This window comes from Oryzias latipes, chromosome 22 (assembly GCF_002234675.1).
Source record: "Oryzias latipes chromosome 22, ASM223467v1".
In the NCBI taxonomy this organism is placed as follows: Eukaryota; Metazoa; Chordata; class Actinopteri; order Beloniformes; family Adrianichthyidae; genus Oryzias; species Oryzias latipes.
In genome coordinates this window covers 26,495,919-26,502,557 of record NC_019880.2, presented here as the reverse complement: position 1 = coordinate 26,502,557, position 6,639 = coordinate 26,495,919, and the positions used below count along the sequence as shown (strand labels likewise).

General features: G+C 38.1%; 1 long non-coding RNA gene across 1 annotated transcript; it reads right to left on the bottom strand.

Moving 5' to 3' along the window:
* Positions 1-518: 518 nt before the first annotated feature.
* On the bottom strand, positions 519-2,641 carry LOC110017516. The gene is made up of 3 exons (XR_002292936.2): positions 2,538-2,641; positions 2,118-2,213; positions 519-757 (listed from the first exon to the last, which is right to left on the bottom strand). It is a non-coding gene; the product is annotated as an uncharacterized LOC110017516 (long non-coding RNA).
* Between the last annotated feature and the right edge of the window lie 3,998 nt (positions 2,642-6,639).

Here is a 6,639-nt window from a genome sequence, read left to right as displayed (position 1 = left end):
GTGGCAGGAGGAAGTGTCTTGACGTGCGCTGACCAAAAAAGAAAAAATTAATTGGCAGACCTGATTCCAAGTGCCATTTACATTTTAGTATTTTTGAAAGTTTAGAAGCACATTTTGTAAAGTTCCAGTACATTTGTACCTTTTTTTTAATATCAGATAAACGATTGTAGGAAAACACTCTTGTAATAATCCTGAAACAAAACCTTGCTTAAGTAATGCTTCACTCCTCTCAGTACAAGATTTTTTTTTCTTATATTACCATTTACACTGTTGGAAAACTGTTCAGTATCAGCACTTTAAATGTGTTGTGCAGATGTGTAAAAAGGTTTACTGTTGCAAGTGTTCATTTTTGGTGGTATTATAATAAACGTTGTGAGTTTTATAAACATTGTATAAGCTAGTAGCTGTAAAAATATAGCTTTTTTGCACATTTTTATGTTCATTTATTTTAGTAGGTCATTTGAGTACGGAGCCTGTGTCCTGACATGGACTTCCAAGAAAAGCAAAAATTGTGTATCAGCCTTTTGTTTTTTTACACTTTTCCCACATAAAACTGTATTTTCTTAGGCTGCCCTTTCCCTACAAACATTAGCGCTCAAAAAAATACCCATTTGGGAATGTCGCCTACCACAAGCTCATCTTCCACCACAACTGCTGTACTGAGCGAACAGAAATGCACTGAACTTGTATTGTTGTTGCTGACGGTCAGAATGCCAACAGAGGAGCTGCTGATGTCTGCCTCTGGTGACTCTTTAATCTGCAAAGGAAAAAAAACAGTGTAGTATTAAAGAAAGAATTGATCGTTTGAGGGAACAAAACTTTATGCAAAAACTACAACCTGAAATTGACATTTTAAGAGAAGGTCAGAAATTACACATCAAGAAAATTATTAAAGTTGATTTAAATTAATGATTTCAAGCATTGTAGTCAAAGCAATAAATAATTTACACATATTTATCAAACTCATTACAGAAATGATGAAATGCATTGATTAAAAAGACAGAAAATAAAACAAAACATAAAAGTCACTTAAATCACATTTGCTTAATTAAATACAGTGATCATTAACTAAAGTCACATAGAGATTGATTTATTGCTTGAAAAGGATCTGGAAGAACAGAGCTTATATAATACAAAATCAAATGAAATCAAAATAAGACTACTTGTAAGAGTCCTCATCATTCCATAAGGCACTGTCCACAAAAAAATAAACAAAAGCTTTTGTAACATGACAATCTGAAAAGAGGATCACATTTATTCGCCCAAACCCCACCCCTCCCTCCACCTAACCAGTTTCACCAACATAACTCTCAGCTTGTGCCTGATGGTCAGCACCTTTCAGGACACGTCCAGGAATTCCATCCGCCCCAGCTGCTTACCTAGTATTCACCCTCTGGAACTCTTTCCTGATGTCATGCTCTCACAGTTAGCACTCGTTACTCTCCACCAGGTTGTGTCTCTGTTATGGGGCAGTTGTTCAACTACAGCACAAAACATCTCCATAAAAATGACACAACCTGCTGGAAAGAATGTCACCTTCTTGCCAATGCAACTTAAGAGCAAATGTTCAGTTCAATTTTATTTATATAGTCCAATGTCACAACAGAAGTCGTCTCCATGGGCTTCATACTGGCAATTGTACATGAACATGAAATCATAATACATTAGGTATTGGCTAAACTAAACTAAACAGACTAAACTAAACTGGGCATCCCTGCCATTAGACCCTCTTACACAGTAAGGAAAAACTCCTTTATAAAAAAAAGAAAAAGACTCCTCCCCAGGACGGACAGGCGATGTACAAGAACTCTTAGAGAAGAATTACATTTTCTAGTTCAACAACTGCATTTTTAAAGTCCAGCAGATTGGCATCATCCAGATGAAATAGAGGACGGCTGTGGGCCCGAGACGAGCCAGAGGCGAGGTCCACGGTCAGGTACAGGAGCACAGATGAGCTGGAGTGCAATATTTTAGGAGACTATGTGCTTTGCCTCACAACATTGCTTTGCCATGACTTTCTGGTTAAGTTGTATTACCCACAGAGCTGGAGTATTAACCAGCACACTGTCACTGGTACTATTTAGTGAATAAACCATTATCCATCATAAAGTACTTACATTCCAAACTTTGAAGAACTGTGGGTCTTCCTCACGTTTGTATATGGGAAGCCAGTACAGGCCAGGAGTACATTTGACATCAGCAGTCTGCTCTTGCTGCACAGAGACAAAAACAAATTAATATGGCAAACATATTTCAAATGACTGCACCCTTTGGTCTGGCTCAGTTCAGTTCATCTAGTCTTTAATTATCTTAAAATTGTATAGTTATTTTAAAAAATACAGCAAACATAAGATGACATTACATTCATATTTACAAATGCATTGGGATCAACGTTGATGTTTTTTTCTCCAATGAAGTAAACATTTACAGTCATTCACTGAATTAGAAACGCTCAGTAATTAATATGAACCGATCCAAGTCAGCCCCTTCTTTTAGCTAAAGCATAATGTTGATCATGCCATGCAGTTACACCTCACCTGTTTATCATAGAGGTGCAGAATGTCGCATAGAGCCTTCCGGTTCGTGCTGCCTTCTGTCTCAACAAGATCAGCATCCTCTGCGTCTGTCTGTCCAGGTCCAAATAAAACGGTTTCGCAGGTTGACATTTGTGATGCGATGAAACTCAGCTCAGATCTACAAAAAAAGTTAAAAATGTTTAACACATTTTAAAGCTTTTTCAAGCTACTGGTAGCTTGGAAAAACCGCTGCATTTTACAATAGCCTCAATACTGCCTGCGGAATTCCAAGGTACTTGTAACTGTCCTCGATGTCTGTTATTGTTCCTTCTGGGAGTGAGACCCCTCCTGTGTGGACTACCTTGCCTCTCTTTGTCACCATCCGGCTGCATTTCTCGAGCCCGAATGACATCCCAATGTCAGTACTGTAGATCCTGGTGGTGTGGATCAGGGAGTCAATGTCACGCTCGCTCTTAGCATATAGCTTGATGTCATCCATGTAGAGGAGGTGACTGATGTTGGCCCCATTTCTGAGTCGGTATCCATAGCCAGTCTTGTTGATTATTTGGCTGAGGGGGTTCAGACCTATGCAGAACAGCAGTGGGGACAGAGCATCACCTTGGTATGTCCCACATTTGATGGACACTTGTGCAAATGGCTTCCCATTGGCTTCAAGGGTGGTTTTCCACAGCTTCATTGAGTTCCCCATGAAGGCTCTTAGAGTCCTGTTGATGTTGTACAGCTCCAAGCATTCAGTGATCCATGTGTGTGGCATTGAGTCATAGGCCTTCTTGTAATCAATCCAGGCTGTGCACAGGTTGTTATGTCGTGACCTGCAGTCTTCATACCCGAGACTCTTTCTTGGATATATATATATATATATATGTATATATATATATAGGTAGATCTTTGAGACATTGTCAGCTCAAAAGTAGCTCACATGCCAACAAAGTGTGGGCACCCCTGTGTTAGAGCATTATGGCTATGCTAGTCAGCAGTCTTGGGGAGTAATAATCAACAGTTTGTAAATGAGCTGAATAATGTTTGACTATTCTGACTGGTTAGTTTTGCTAGATGTGCTATTTAGTCAAAAATGATGTTGCTTGTTAAATTTAAAGGAGGGGTCAAAGAGTCACATGTGGCTCCTGAGCTTCAGGTTTTAGACTATATGTCCTGAGTATTTATATGCACTTGTATAATATACTACATATATATACTACATATATATACTAATATAATTTCCACCAGTTTATGTTGATGGGAAAAAGGTAAAAAACAAAACAGCAACAGCAATTACATTTGAGAGTGTAACCAAAAAACAAGACTGTGTTCTTTCCGTAGCAAAAAAAAAAAAAAAAGGACTTTCCCTTTTTGCAACACATTTTCAATTACCTTCTCGCTAATGGATAAGGTATGTGTATGTCCACATCTGGACCAGTGGTATATTTCACATAAGTGATTTGAACCAGCTGCTCTATTGGTGTTCGTAAATGTTGCAATCTTCCAAAATTGACACAAAGCATAACAGGATGTCAGCAACCGACGAAAAACGAATTTGAATTTTCAAAACACAAAGATGCCTTTCTTCAGAAATTTGAAAAGTGAAATGTAATTGACCACGATTGCATTCCTCTAAATTTTATTTGGAAACTGATTGTAATTGTGGGTTTTTTTTCCTGTTACTCTCAGCAGGATCAGGTTGTTCATCCACCCACAGCTGTCTTCATTTAGTTAATTACCCTCAGTGTATATAGGTGTCTGGTATTCAGTTCTTCAGTGTCAGGTCAACTGTTCTAATCTGCTGTGTCACCTTTTAATGCGGCCACAGGGTTGTCACGTTTGAGTTGATTTACTAAATGTTTTGGTTTCTGTCACAAAGCCTGGTCTTTGGCATTTTGGGTCCTCAACCACCAGTTCCTGACACTAAGTAATCTGTAATAAATTGCATTTTTAAAGTAACTTGCGCAGCACGACATGACATGACATGACAAAATAATTAAATTCTGTTGTTTCTTGAAATTGTGAGGGGGGGGGTGGGATCAAACATCTTGAAACCTAAGATTATTTGGGGTGTAGTTGGAAAGAAACTTTTTTTTACATTGATCGAACTTAATTATTTTGTTTGAAAATCTTTTTTTTTTTAGTTCATTCAACTTAAAAATAACAGTTGTCTGACAGTTATTTTACTTTCAAACAACTTAATTCAATTAAGTTGGTGTAACTTTGGTGTGAAGTTGTCCATGCATCATGACATCATAACGTAAGGCAGCGCAAGGAATTGTGGGACACCATTTTCTTTGCCTGTCTGGGCAGATTGGGGTTAAGTGTGAGTTTTTGTCCATGTGTTCTGTTTTAACTAGTGATTTTAACTGTTGTTTATTTCTTTTTGCACCATAAGTTAGAGTTTGGGAGGGGATGATGATCAACCCCCTTGTGCGGAAAGACACTGTATATCAAAGACAAGAGTCATGACGCTTGGAACTCTTGTCCTGTAGTGTGAGATATTGCTGGGTCATTCTTGTCTTTTATATTCAAATCAGAAGGCCTGTTGGTCTAAACTCTATCCTATATTTGATTACGTTGAATAACCTTAATTCAATTACGTGTTACCAATTGCAGTGATTTATTTAAGTTGGATCAATTTTTTTCTTTTTAGAGTGCAGACAAAGATTGGAGCAGACATTTAACATGTATGTTTTTGTTTTGTGGAGAGATGAAGCTACAATTGTCTCATTCAAATGCTGTACAACGGCTCTGAGAATTGTTGCACATGAAGCATGAAACAAACAAAAAGGTCACACAGCTGCACCTCACCCGTGGTTCTTTGCAGTTTATGAAAGTGGGAACAGAGTGTGACACACAGCTGTCTCCTGCCAGGCATCACGTACCAGTTAAAGTGACATCTGCAGTTTACCAGCCCAGGTCAGACCCTTCCCACAGATCTCTGAACGCAGCCTGCTCACAGATCCTGCACTGATGTGCACAATGAAAATACTGACTAAAGTGTGAAAGCCTTCAGTCTCGCCTGTCAGCTTCAGACGCATTTAAAGTCCCAACACTCATCTCTGGCTCTGTAACCGTGACACAGCGCACGTCCTGCAGCAAAAAGAAGCAGCATTTTGAATGACATTTATAAAAAGGGACAAAATCCAATGTTCCTTTTCAGAGACTGGGTCACCTCTGAGTTAATCCAGAGAAAGAGGAATTGTTTTAAGATATGCAATGTGACGTTTAAGATTGATGTAGGCTTATTGTTTGTGACAAGCAGGACTCTAAGATGTCTCTTTTTGGTATTTGATGGAGAAAGTATTTCAGCAGTTTGGCAGGTTTACACCTTTAATCAGATTTGAATCGTTATTATTACAGTGTATTTCCTTTAAAAAAAAAAAGCATAGATGCAAAGAAAGCGTGCCTTTAAATGAAAAGGGTAAACAAATTAGCATGATTAGCATTAGCATGATAGCACAAATATGATTGTGATTAAACTGATTATATGGATGGCAGCTCTTTGGAATTTGTGAGTCAAAAACAGCAGAATTATGGTGTCCTATAGTATAAGTTGTGTTTCTTTGCATCATTTGGTTGGGGGTGTGACTTATACTCAGCCCGTCTAAACCTGAAAACCTGCGATGTAGACGTCTAAATATGCACGTCTACATCGACTTTTCATTAGAAATGGTCAATGTAACACACGTTGCCGAGGGTGGTGTGGTTGTAGCTTTATGTGGGGGATTAGTAGACTTGTTCTAAAGCAGATGAAGAATTAAATGTATTTGTTAAGTTGACTTGTTAGTATGTTCTTTATGCTATGTTTTTCTGAATATTTGTTCACATGTTACGCTACAGCAACAATTTGTAATAGTCCACCTCTAATCTGTTTTATGAAAAAAAGTTTTTGGATCTCGTTCAAGTTGGGTTTTTCACTTTTTATTTCTAATCATTGAGAAGACATTCTTGCTCCAAACTTTCCCTATTTCGGAAAATCTGATGCATAGCTTTGCCTTTAGGCACTTTAAATAATACAGAACCTTACTCCCATCCAGTTGGCAAAACAGTCCAGTCCCAAAAGCACTCTGAAAATTCCCTCATCAGTATTGACTGACCTTATATAATAATTACATAG